Source organism: Lactuca serriola, chromosome 3 (genome assembly GCF_051521515.1).
Source record: "Lactuca serriola cultivar US96UC23 chromosome 3, Lser_US96UC23_V15, whole genome shotgun sequence".
In the NCBI taxonomy this organism is placed as follows: Eukaryota; Viridiplantae; Streptophyta; class Magnoliopsida; order Asterales; family Asteraceae; genus Lactuca; species Lactuca serriola.
In genome coordinates, this window is record NC_136410.1 from 291,770,997 (window position 1) to 291,784,958 (window position 13,962).

Here is a 13,962-nt window from a genome sequence, read left to right on the forward strand (position 1 = left end):
TAGTAACAAGTAGATCAAAATCGTCCAAGTTGCTGAGATTTTCGAATGGAGTCGTCGAGTCCATGAAAGCAACTCGGCGGGTCGGATCGTATTCTTCACATCCCACTGTGTTTTCTGAATCGGTCCCTTTCAGCAGCTTCTCTATTTCCTCCAAGTCTTTGTCAACATCATCAATTCCTCCAGAAGATAGCAAAAACATACTTGGATCTTGTTCTTGCAAAAGTGCAAGTTCTTTTTGTAGTATTTCATCATCCAAATTAATGAAAGAGACTTATTCTTTTCTTCCTTTTGCTTGCTTAATCTCTGGTAGAGCTTTAAATACTGCTGACTCATCTCCTACCCTTAATGTTAGTGTGGACTCGCATACATCTATCAATGCGCATGCGGTATTCAAAAATGACCTCTCCAAAATAATTGGAATTTCGGGGTCTTCTTCCATATCAAGTACCACAAGGTCCATGGGGAATATAAGTTTATCGACCTTAATGAGGAGATCTTCACAAAAACCTCTTGGACGAATAATCTTCTTATCCGCTAAATGGATCTTCATATTCAAAGGCCTTGGCTCCGGTAAATTCAGCTTCTTGAAGAAAGAAAAAGGCATTAAGTTAATACTTGCACCCGAATTGGTCAACGCTTGAGTAGCAAGTACATTTCCAAAATTGACAAGGAATTATGATGCTTCCCGGATCGCCCTTCTTTTCTGGTAGCTCACTCAATCCTATCTCCGCGACTTCAGCTAAATCTTTTCTAGTAGCAAAGGGACCCTTTAGCAAGTTAAAATACTTGGGTGTTTGAAGCATTGTTTTCACAAATGGAACATTGACTTGAAGGGCTCTAACATGCTCTATGAAAGCTCTGTATCCTTTAACCTTTTCAGCAGGTATGGCTCTGATTGGGAATGGCAGAGGAGGGTTGTAAGGCCTTAAGGAAACAATAGATTTGGAATCAGGGCATGGACTCGTCGAGTCCATTAGAGGGACTCAGCGAATCGGGTCGGTTTTAGCTGGACCCGACTCTTCTGTCTTTTCTGTATGCACCTTGGAGATCTTCTGTGCAGGTGTGAAAATTTCTTCATAGCTGGAAGTCACAGCGTTCACATTCTCCATTCTTGGATTATTCTCAGTTTTACTTGGAAGTTGACCCAGTCTTCCCTTGTTCACCTGATGTGCAAGTTGTCCTAGCCGTTTCTCAAAGTTGAGAATAGATGCGTGCTGATTCCTTAGCATATTTCTGGTCTCTTGTATTGCAGCATCATGATTATTGTGTCTTTTTTCGGATGCGGCTACAAATCTAGTGACCATTTCTTCTAAATCGACTTTCTTTTCCATAACCGGTTCTTCCTTTTGATAAAAACCCCTCTTCGTCTGTTTGTATTTCTCCTCCTTCGCCTTTTTTGTATTCCTCATACGGGAGCCATTCCTTCTTTGGTTTCCGCCAATTCTCATCGTATCGATCGCCGCTTGAGTAGAACACTTGAGCTTTCTTGTTTCCATTTTCATCCAAGTCACAATCCTTCGTGAGATGAGGCCCTCTATAGTTCTCGCATCCAACTCGAATATCATGGATTGTCTGATCCATTTTTGTCATCCTTCTATCTAAACTATCGAGCTTAGCCATCATTGCCGCCATGCCATCATTGGCCGAGTTCACTACCCTCCGACTTACTTCATTTCTTGGGTTGTGGTATTCTCTAGAATGCTTAGAGAATTCTTCAATTAATTCCTTGATTACTGGGGGTGCCTTTTTTGTGAGTGGGCCTAGCGAGTCGAGCAATTGCCTTGTGGTGACATTGACTCCATCATAGAAGATGGAGACCTCTTGTTGGCTATTAAGGTCATGGTGTGGGTAATCTCTGAGAAGACCTTTGTACCTTTCCCACGTCTCATAAAGGGATTCTCTGGGTTGTTGCTCGAAGTTGGCAATGGCTTTCTTCAACTTGGCTATTTTGGAAGGCGGGCAAAAGTGGTCTATGAACTCTTCTTTCATCTTAGCCCATGTGGTGACCGACTCGGGAGGAAGTGACTTGAGCCAATCCTTTGCTGTAACCTTGAATGTGACTGGAAGCATACGAAGTAGCTGGGTCTCGCGTGGCACATTTGGTACATTGAAGTAGTCAGCCGCATCATTAACTTCATCCAAGTGCTTGTAGGCATCTTCGTGGTCTTTTCCATAGAAGGGAATCTCCTTGAGTTGAGCGAGGATATGAACCTTAAGCTCAAAAGTAGCAGTTGCAGGAATTGCGGGCTGCACAAGTCCCAAGCCAGTGTCATCGCGCATCCTCTTCTTCCATTCCCCGATGGGGACTTCATCGATATTAGCCATAGTGATAGCTAAATCGTCCTCAAAATCGGATTCGTGCTCGTATGTGGGTTCTTCTTCTTCCTCGGTCTCGTACTCGGTGTCTTCTTTAATTAGGTCTTCGATTGTCAAAGAGGCACTGGATGCTCCTGATTTGCTGCTCTTCTTCTTGCTGAAAACGGACTTGAGGTTCTTTAGTGGCGAATTCTTTGAAGAAACGGATTCTCCAACGACGTTTCCTTTGTTCCTCCTTAGTGCGGATTCCGGGTCATCGAGCGGAGGGACCAGAGGTGTATCAGATCCTCAGGTCATGAAACAACTGTAAACAAAACAAGAAAAAGAAAAATTCGTAAAAAGAACAAAAATAAAATAAAAATTAAAACTGTGAACAGCGATGGACTCGCCGAGTTGTATCGAATGCACTCGGCGAGTTCAAGGAAAAAACAGAAAAAACTTTCTAATTTCTTATTAAAACGGATTTTTATTAAAACTTGTACTAATTACTAAATCACTTAAGAATTAACTTTGTGTAAGTGAAATCTTACACAAAGGATTGATAAAAATAGAAATTAATGCTAATTTAGAAACGATCCCTGGCAACGGCGCCAAAAACTTGATGTGTGTGAGCTCACTTAATTTTAAACCTACTTTTTAATTAGAAAATGAATACACAAAGGCAGTGGACCTATCAATTGTGGTATAGCTAGATAATAGGGTATCGAACACAGGGAGCGATAAATTAAAATTAAAAACTATTTTTATCTAAATTAATTAATAAGTAGGGGTTTTCTCCAGTTTTACAAGACTAGAAACTAACTAACTATCACTTAAAAACTAGAAAAGCAACGATTTAACTAAATTCAATAATGGGAAGGACTTCTGTTTAGATCAACTCAATTGATCCTATGGTTGATATTATGGTAATTTTGCAATAGATTAATTCTTCTGTTGGTTACCGATTCAAATGAATAGATTCACGTTCGCTGCAGTAATCCTTAGAGAACAAATTAACTCAAACAATGATAAGTTGTCTAATTTAATTTAATTCGCCATATTTTTTATTCATGTTAATTTAGACTTGTAATGGCTAACTAATTTGGTCCTTTAGTTATCTTCTTGTTGATGGTCATCACACAAGCTCATACATGAATTTAACAATTTTTCTTATTAATTCTAGTTTCATGTTCATTAATCCTAGTCATATGAAGAACTGGTCACATAAGCATATGAGGTTGACGATTAAAAGATGTTCATTCACACACAAGGTTCTTTAACAAGCTAAAATCAACAAAATCACCAACATCGAATTAATCCTTCTGTAAATCTAACCACAGTATCAATATTGTATCCCCAAACAGAAGTTTAAGAGTTTTAGCTCATGATTGAGGTAATTAACAACAATAAAACAAAATCTAATTGTCTAGCCATAATGGAAAACAAAAGATTAAGTAGAATGATGAGAATTTGCCTCAAATCTCCTTCGGAATTGAATTCTAGGTTGTATCTTCGTTCTCTAGGGTTCTTCTGACTCTTCAATCGCAGCTATTGTCTCCAGAGAGGTTTCAGAATATCGAATGTCGATCTGAGAAGTTATCTTTATAGATGCGAAACGACTCGTCGAGTCCATTGCCGACTCGCCGAGTCCATCCGTTGATTCCTTTACATGATAAGTCACAGAGTCTTTATCTTCTCGATTCTTTGATCGGACTCGTCGAGTAGTCGACCCTACTCGCCGAGTATGTGTTGTTTTTGGTGGTTTTCTTCTTTGTTCAATTCCTGAGCTCCCAACTGCTTCTCCTGCTTCCTTTTGCTTCCGAGTTTCAGTTTTGGACTGAAAACACAATTCAAACATTATTAAGTACCTTTTGTCCATGATATGCGATAAATTAGCTAATAAATGATAAAAATCTATACTTATTATGAGGATAAATATGCAAATATCACTAGTCTACTCTAGCATGCACATCACAATTCATCATATAGCATAACATAACATATCTGATAGCACTTATTGTAAGGGTATTTTGGGAAATCACCGTTCAGGCGCTGGCTGATCGTACACACGGCTCTGCTCTGTTTGTCTCAAAACTCTTTTTACTCTTTTCAAAAATTTTACTTTATTATCAAAATTCTTCTCAAATCCTCAGTTTGAGTTCAGATACGCCCGAAGATGCATCTGAATCCCTCAAACTAAGGCTCTGATACCAACTTGTAACACCGTAAAAATTCAAACAATTTTTCGCAATTTAAAAACCATATATTTTCATTCACATCCACATTTTAAAACATTGTCTCATCATTATCTCAATACAAAACCCCAAGATCAAAACATATGAACCTCAGTGCGCGTGTGTACAAGTCATGTCGGCGCCTTCCCGCGATCATCACTGGTACCTGAAACACCACATAACACTATAAGCGTAAATGCTTAGTGAGTTCCCCAAAATACCAAATAAACACATATCAACCACTCAAGGCTGTAACTTTGTTGACCCTCTGGCCGAATATCTCTATGGGACCCTCTTGGTCCCATAACTCTATGGACCCACTAGTCCTAACTCTGTAAACTCTAAATCATGCATATCACACATCACAATAAATCACAACACATAATATCATGCAAACACACTAACATATAATTCTAGAATACTCTGTCACATAACTCTGTTACCACACTAGGTAAAGTAGAGTGAGAAGAGTCACCTCAGATGTCTCGGTATATCTCTGACTGGGTACAAATATGATCTAGCCTCTGCGTAATCACACAAAGTAAATATTCTCATAAGTACAACTCTCAGGACTAGACTCAAACCTCTCTAGGTGAAAGACCATTTTACCCCTCTATCAGCTCAAAGGACACATTGTTGACCAAACTCTAAAAGTCAACAAAAGTCAATGGTCAAACTTTGACCCGACTCTTCTAGTGCACTTGGGCGAGACGGCGAGTCTACACGTGTCTACTAACTCTTTTAGTCCTGCTTGGCACGTCGAGTTCCACCCCTTACTCGACGAGTCACACCTAGTATGAATCGCGGGGCCACCCCGACTCAACTTGTCGACTCTCAAGAACAGCTTGGCAAGTTTCGCCTTGAACTCTAGTCCCCTAACTCTCTCTGACTCACTAAGTTATTTCCCAACTCGGCAAGTCTACTCACTGAGTGATTTAAGGGAAACCCTTTCCCTACTCGCCGAGTCTGATCTTTGGACTCGGCGAGTTCATGCCATGCACAAACTCCATAGACCTCCTGAGGTCAGATCTGTTCCATTAATCCATAGATCTGACCTTCCCAAGCATGATAATCACGTAAAGTTCAGACCTTGACACTCATATAACATCTAGATGGTCTAACTTGGTGATTTAGCCCCAAAAATAACATCCTAAGCTCATGGCTCCCAAAATAACTCATAAAGCTCCAAGGGTTAAGGTCTCTGGACCTCTTTGGGTCCAGATCCAAACCATAAAATCGAGAAGGGAACAATTGCTCCACATATACATCCTCTAAAGGGGGGGTTAGAAAACCCTAACTCTAAGAATCAACACCAAATCTGAAGTAGGTCCGAATAAATACCTCAATATGAAGCCTATGAACTCTGAAGTCACCAAAATCGCACCTCCTTCAGCCTCTTCTTGCTTTGGTCACCTATTTCTTGCAAATACACCAACAAAAAGATCAAGAAAGGCCTCTACTTCCTCAAAAACGCTCTAGGTCTCTTAGGGTTTCTCTCTAGGGTTTGGTAGCCGCAAATGACGGCCCTAAGGGCTTTTAAATAGGTCCCAAACCTAGGAAATTAGGGTTTCATTAAATAGCGTGGACTCCCCGAGTCCACACATGAACTCGCCGAGTCCAGCTGTGAACCTGAATAAGAATCCACGACCATACTCGGCGAGTCTAAGCACCAACTCACCGAGTCCCATCTCAACCTCCAAAAATAAAAGGAATAATTAATATACCTGGGAATCTGGGTGTTACAGTGCTGAATTGTACAATGTGAAATTGCAATGGCACTTTGAGAATCATAGTAGATAGGAATGTGTTAAAAGCGGTAACCATATTCCAATAGCTGAGAATTCATCCATAGAACTTGAGAGGTACAGCTGGCAGCAGCAATGTATTCAGCTTCGGCTGTAGAGAGTGCAATACAATTTTGTTTCTTGGATGACGAACTAACCAAACGACCACCTAATAATTGATAGCCACCTGATGTGCTTTTTCTATCAAGTTGAAGACCACCATAGTTTGAATTTGTGTATGCTTGAAGTAGGAATCTCTCATTTGTTGGGTGCCATATTCTGAGACTCTTTGTAGCTTTGAGATATCGGAAAATTTGTTTCACAGCCAGGAGATGAGACATCTTAGGGTTGACATGAAATATGGCACATAGACATCTGGAAAACATGATATTCGGATGACTTGGAGTGAGATAGAGCAGAGATCCAATCATTCCTTTGTACTTCTTTTCATCAACAGCTATACCTGAAGGGTCGGCAAAGATTTTGTGTCCGAAGCATATTGGTACCTTGGCTGAGGCACAGGTGTACATTTAGTACTTTTTGAGGAGTTCCGAAATGTACTTCTCTTGGTGAATGAAAATTCCTCTGTTAGTCTATTTGACTTAGAGACCAAGAAAGAAGCTTAACTCCCGATTCATGCTTATTTGGAATCGATTGATCATAAGTTTAGCAAAGTCAACAACCATAGATGAATCCGTAGATCGAAAAATGATGTAATCCACATAGATTTGAACCAGAATAAGATGTTTTGCATTCGATCTTCGGAACAGGGTAGGATCTAGAATACCTCTTCAGAAACCGAAGCGCTTAAGGAAGTCAGTGAGGGTCTCGTACCATGTGCGAGGAGCTTTCTTGAGGCCATAGATTGTCTTCCAGAGTTTGTAACAGTAGTTTGGAAATGAGAGATTAACAAAACTGAGGGGATGTTGAATATATACTTTAGTGTCAAGTTCACAATTAAGAAAAGCACTCTTAATATCCATTTGGTAAACTTTGAAGGCTTTGTGAGCAGCATAAGCAAGAAAGATTCTAATGGCTTCAAGACGTGCAACAAGAGAAAAAGTCTCATCGTAGTCGAGCCCTTCAATCTGTGTAAATACATTAGCCACCAATTTTGCCTTATTTCGAATAATAACTCATGTGTCGTCTAAATTTTTGCGAAACACCCATCTAGTACGGATAATTGGATGACTCTGAGGAGGAGGGACGAGAGACCAGACTTCATTTCTATCATATTCAACCAGTTCTTCCTGCATGGCTGTAATCCAATCAGCGTGTTCAAGTGCTTCTTTGATGGATTTGGGATCAACCTTTGAGATAAATGCATAAAAATGACATTCACATTAAAGACTTACAAGGGATCGAGTTTTTACACAAGCATTTGGGTTTCTGATTACTTGGTTCCGAGGATGATCCTTGGTCAAAGCATGTAACCTTCATAGTTCCTGTGCAATAGTCGATCCAATATCTACAGTAGGGTTGAGTTGCACCCTCCGAATTGTTTGAATTTGAGGATGATGCTCCTCCTGAACTTCTGAACTAGAGAGGTTGACATCATCATCAGAAGGGAACTCAAAGAAATTTTTGTTGTCATCAATGTTGATAGGATTGGAGTCATCGAAATCAGCAGTTGCATCTAGAAAATCATCAACATTTGATTCAAGAGAGGGATGACCATTCTCCCCCTCAACCTGAGAAGGTTGAAACAGTTCAGAATCAAATTGAGAGAGACTTGGGATTGGAACAGAGACATTTTGAGAAACAGGAGCTTCCGAAGGAGAGATTTGCCTTGTTCGAGATTCCGAATCAATGGCGGTTTCGGAAGGACCAAAGAGAGATTCAAAATCAACTTCAAGAATTTTTTGTTGGTTCGGACATCCTGGCGGTGGAGCATCGGATTCCATAATGTGAGTTGTAACATGGTTTGGGCTAGAATTCCGAACAAAGTTGTCGTCAAATGTAACGTCAAAGCTTTCTTCCAGAACACGAGTTCTCCAATTAAGAACTTTGTAAGCCTTTGATTTAGAAGAATACCCGAGGAAGATGGCTTCATCAACTTTAGGTTGGAACTTAGTAAGCTGATCACGGTTTTTATTGATGAAGCATCTGCATCCGAAAACATGAACAAACGAGATTGTTGGTTTCCGACCATTCATTTCTTCGTATGGTGTCATGTTGTGGTGTCGATTGATGATATTCCGATTTTGAGTGAAGCATGCAGTTGATACGACTTCAGCCCAGAGGTAAAGTGGTAGATTTGCGAAGTTAAGCATGGATCGAGCAGATTTAACAAGAGTTCTATTGCGTATTTCAAATACACCATTCTGTTGCTAAGAAGTTATGGTCAATTCCTTTCTCAGTGAGGAATTTCAATAGTTGAGTTAGTGAATTTCGAGTCATTGTCACTTCGGATTCGCCTAACTGGGAGTTTAATGAGAACTTCTATTCCCTTGATAAAATTGATGAGCTCAGAGGTTGTTTCTGATTTCAGCCGTAGGAAGAAGACCCAAGTGAACCTTGTAAAGTCATCAAAAATCACAAGAATGTATTTCTTATGATGAAGACTCTCTATAGTGGATGGTCCACAAGGATCAATGTGTAAAAGCTCTAATGGTTTTGAGATTGATTTTTCAACGATAATAGGATGACCCTTCTTCGATTTCTTTCCATACTCACAAGCAACACACAAATGATCATTTTCAAATTTAAGAAGAGGTAGACCTCTCACCATTTCACCAGATACGAGATCATTCATGTACCGAAAGTTCAGATGAGTGAGCCTTCGGTGCCATAACCAACTGACGTCATTAAAGGCTTTGGAGAGAAGGCAGAGTTTCGGTTTTCCAATAATTATGTTTATGTCGAGTGGACACATGTTCTTGTTTCTTTTTGACTTGATTAATCACTTATTTTGTTCCTTAGTGATTACACAAATGTACTTCATGCAAAATTCAACACGTTGATTCGAATCAGTTAGCTGAGCTACACTTATCAATTTATATTTCATATCAGCTACATAAGCCACATTTGAGATACAGAAGTTTCCATTTGTGAGAATTCCGTAACCATGAATTTGAGAGTTGGAGTTGTTGCCATACGTCACGTAAACAGAGTTTTTAGGCTCCGAGTTAGGTTTAGGGACATAGGCGTTGGCTTTGGACTTGGATTGTGACTTTGGAACAACTTTGTGTTTCCTAGGGGTACTTTTTGAGTTCTTCAAAAAACAGAAAAAAGGCTAGCGTCTTTTCATCTATCCAGTAGTCATATTCAATGACTTGAGGGCTACAAATAGTTTTCTTCGGACCATTGACTTCCAGAGTGGTGGAAATAGTTGTAACCTTCGAAACTGTAGTTTCATCAATGTGAGATTTGACTTTCCACACAAAATTTTTGTTTGAAGATTTTGAAAATTTTGTTTTCTTAGCAATTTTTTATTCGCTTGATGACACATTGATTTTTTAAAAGTTGGGTCTAAAAATTGTGCCATCAGATTCATAAATGAAAATAGATGAACGTAGGAGAGGTGTTTTGGACAGACATGGCATTCACACGAGATTTAGGCTGATTAGTACTGACTACCTTCTTTTCTTCTAAAGGATTGAGAGAATTAGAAGGTCTCATGAGGATCTTAGTGGATGTGATGGAGTTTTGACTATGGGTTGATGACTGCGAATTCCGAGATACACTCTTTTTGGAGTTCTCAAGGAACCTGGATTTTTTTCTAGTCTTAACTTCCATTCTATGAGCATTTCAAGCTTCCACTTTAGAATCTACAATATCCTTCCTATTCAACATTAGTTTTCTGTTAAGGTGAGACAAGGATTTTGATGTGTGTTCTACAGATGGATTACTAAACATGGGGTTAATGGGAATCAAATTTCTTTTTGATACGACTAAGGAATCCGATTTGCAAGAATCAGAGGAGACACAACTTGACGTTTCAACATTATCATGTAAGGATGCCCATACAAACTCAGAGGTAACAGTTTCAGTTTTCACTGAAATAATTTCATCAAAAACACAGTTGGTAAGAGGATTTTGCTTAGGAATGTAATCTACGCAATTTGAAACACTATGATGAAATTTTGTGGTCCGATTCATGTCTAGGTTTAGCAAAGGCGGACGAGGCATGGAATCGGGACATTTGACAACAATTGGTTAAACTCAGGAATTAAGGACACAAAGTGGTCTATGGTCTCAAGAAGAGGTGACAAGGGAGAAACAGGGGTGTCCGAATGTTTGATGTTCGGAACCTCTCCCATGAATGTCAAAATTTTCAATTCCTTCAAGGGACGAGCAATTGGTTTCGGAAAATCACTTCCGAGACCAGGTGCTTTTGACCATGGATGACGAAAATTATGAGTCATCCGTTTGTTTGCTTCAAGCGTATCTTTAGAATTATGCAAAACGTCTATCTTAGAATTGAGATGTTTGTTGTCAGATATCAAGACATTTCTTTCATAATAGGTGATTTTACATTTGTCTTTCAAAATGATACATTCATCTTTTGACATTACAAGCTCATGCTCTAAAGAATCGATTTTCAATTTTTTATCCTCAAAACGTAACCTAATACGATTTAATTCACACTCCTTCTCACTAGCTTCTATGGCAGACTCATAGGCTTTATAAATGGTGCTCATATCTGTTTGGATCTGGGTTATATAAGGTTCACAAAGAGTCAAATTAAAATTATTATCAATGATCATAAATTGTACCTGCTGAACGATGGTACGACCATGTGGATCATTGGTGGCCATGTAGCAGTACTGTGGTTCAGCAACATCATCTCCATGTTCTGACCCAAATGACCAATACCCTTCATCACATTCAACAGTTTGTCTTGCCATCAAGCACATGTTTCTTCCAGTCACCATTTCATCATCATCTCCGAAGGACCAATATCCTTCAACATCCCTTGATACAGTTGTTACGAATGCTTTTTCACTTTCTGCCATCTCTTGGGCTTTTTAGGCGTAGTAAGCAGAGTCCTTGATCTTTGGTTTTTGCGGAGCTTCAGCCAGACAATCTTTAGCAAAGTTGTTTTCATGTCCACACTTGTGACACACAATTTTCGGTTTGTCAGATTTTAGATTCTGTGGTGGTGGTTCCGAAGTAGATTTTGGCTTAGTGATGTTTGGTTTGTATGCGGGAGGATTTTCCGAAGTTGGTTGAGGTTCCGAAGCTGAGTATGGTTGAGGGTTGTTTTGGTGAGGTTCATGGAATCGAGTTTGGTATGGTTTGTAAGAGGGATTGAAAGGACGTTTATATTTCATGGAGGGTAGAGCAAACTCCTATTAGAAATAGAGTTCAGAGTCCACGGCTTTAGAATCATCAAAATGATAGTTTTTTGTGGGTAAGACAGGTAAGGAGGATTGAACAGATGGAACAATGGGTTTGAAAAGGTCCGAAGTGGATGTGTTCAGAATGGTTGGTTCAAAGGAACTGACAAGAGCAAGAGGACCTCTGGAGAGTTCCCTTATGGTCTGAGCGACATTAGATTCGTGTCCTTGAAGTTCATCAAAAACTTGATAAAGCTTTAACTTTTGCAAAGAACCATTACTTTGGAGATCGGATTTAACATTTCCCCACCCTTTACCAAGACTTTTTACGAATTTGAGATTGTACTCCAAAGGAGTTCGGACAATCCCATGAGCAGTCATGTTGTTCACCATGATTCGATAACGGTTATAGGCTGAGGGCACTGATTTGTCAGGAGCAGTAGTGAAGGTGTCAAAATCATTGAAAACTGAGGCTAGATGCTTATCGTTCATATTTTCCAAACCATCAATCAGGTCTTGAAGAGTGGCCCAAATCTCTTTTGCTGATTTGCACAACTTAATGTGCTCAAAGTATGAATGAGCAACACCAAACACCATTTCTAAGAATGCAACTTTATTAGCATGAAACTTCTCAATATCATCTGCAGTTAGAAGAGTTGGACGAGTCACATCTTGACCCATAAGTTGAGCAGAAGCATCTCTCACAACTGTTCTTACAGGAACATGAGGACCTTCTTTGACGGATCTCCAAATCTCTTCACATTTCTCTTTAGCTAGTAAAAATCTTTCCATTCTAACATTCCAGTGATCATATTCTTCCACAAGTAGCAGTGTCGCATGTGTAGGTCCACCCACACTATTTCCTATTTCCATTGAAATCATTTGTTGAGGATTAGAAGCAGCCATTGAAGTTAAGATATCTTCAAGCAAAAATGGTATATAGAAGAACTTTCATCCTTAACACAAAAATAGTTGAAATACCAAGGTAATTTCAAACCAACTATAATCTAGTCTTATAGATTTAAAGGACAACCACTCAAGCTCTGATACCAATTAAGAGAACGAATAGATCTAACGCACAGGGACAAAATTTGAGAACTCAAACCTTGAGTTAATACTTTAAGATCAATGTCTGCTTACTAATGAATATTCTAGTCAAGTCTGGATAAACCAGTCAAGTCTGAGTTAATGCATTCAACAAATATTCAATCCATAAATGAAGAATGACAATAATGATCAAAGTAAGGTTAATAAATGAAGAATGAAGAGAATGTTGAAAAGTGTGAGAAGTGAATGAGATATTGCTAAAAGGTTTGAACAAATCTGTCTATTGATTTAACATTGAATGCTCCTATAAATAGGAGTACATGAAACATAGTACTAACCGATTACAAAGATAGGACTAGATAAAAGAGTTACATCTGACACTCTGAATATCTGTGTTGACAAATAAAGCTAACTCCTGTGACTAGTTAAATCAAACAAAAGACAAATACATTTAATAAGTAAAGACAAAACACTTATTCTAGAATAGCATAGATTCCGGACATAAAGTTCATTCCGGAATGCCTTCACTCTCACTCTTCACATCACCAACTTCTCATCACGTCCGGACACAAACACATTCCGGAGCAGACTTCACTTCGAAACAATAACCGACTTCGTAATTGACAAAAGGATTTAGAATTACTAGAGGTTCAGGTTCAGGTTCCGACAATGGTAGTTGCTTATGGTGTCCATGGATGACATATGGGTCATTAGTTAACATGGTAGTGGCTTATGGTGTCCATGGATGACACATGGTTCATTAGTCAACATGGTAGTGGCTTATGGTGTCCATGGATGACATATGGTTCATTAGTCAACATGGTAGTGGCTTATGGTGTCCATGGATGACATATGGTTCATTGGTCAACATGGTAATGGCGTATGGTGTCCATCGATGACATATGGATGACATATGGGTCATTGGTCAACATTGTAGTGGCTTATGGTGTCCATGGATGACATATGGATGACATATGGGTCATTAGTCAACATGGTAGTGCCTTATGGTGTCCATGGATGACATATGGATGACATATGGGTCTTTGGTCAACATGGTAGTGGCTTATGGTGTCCATGGATGACATATGGGTCATTGGTCAAAAAGGTAGTGGCTTATGGTGTCTATGGATGACATATGGGCTGTAATATTAATGAACATTCTATTATGGTTTTTCAATTAGAAGAAACGGAAGTTAATTTAGTTTAGCTCGCAAACACCTCTTACTTCCTACCTGAAGTCGCAGGCTCGAATCCTACTTATGTCAATAATTTTATTTAAATTTGTCTCTCAAAATTTAATCAATAATTTTATTTAACTTC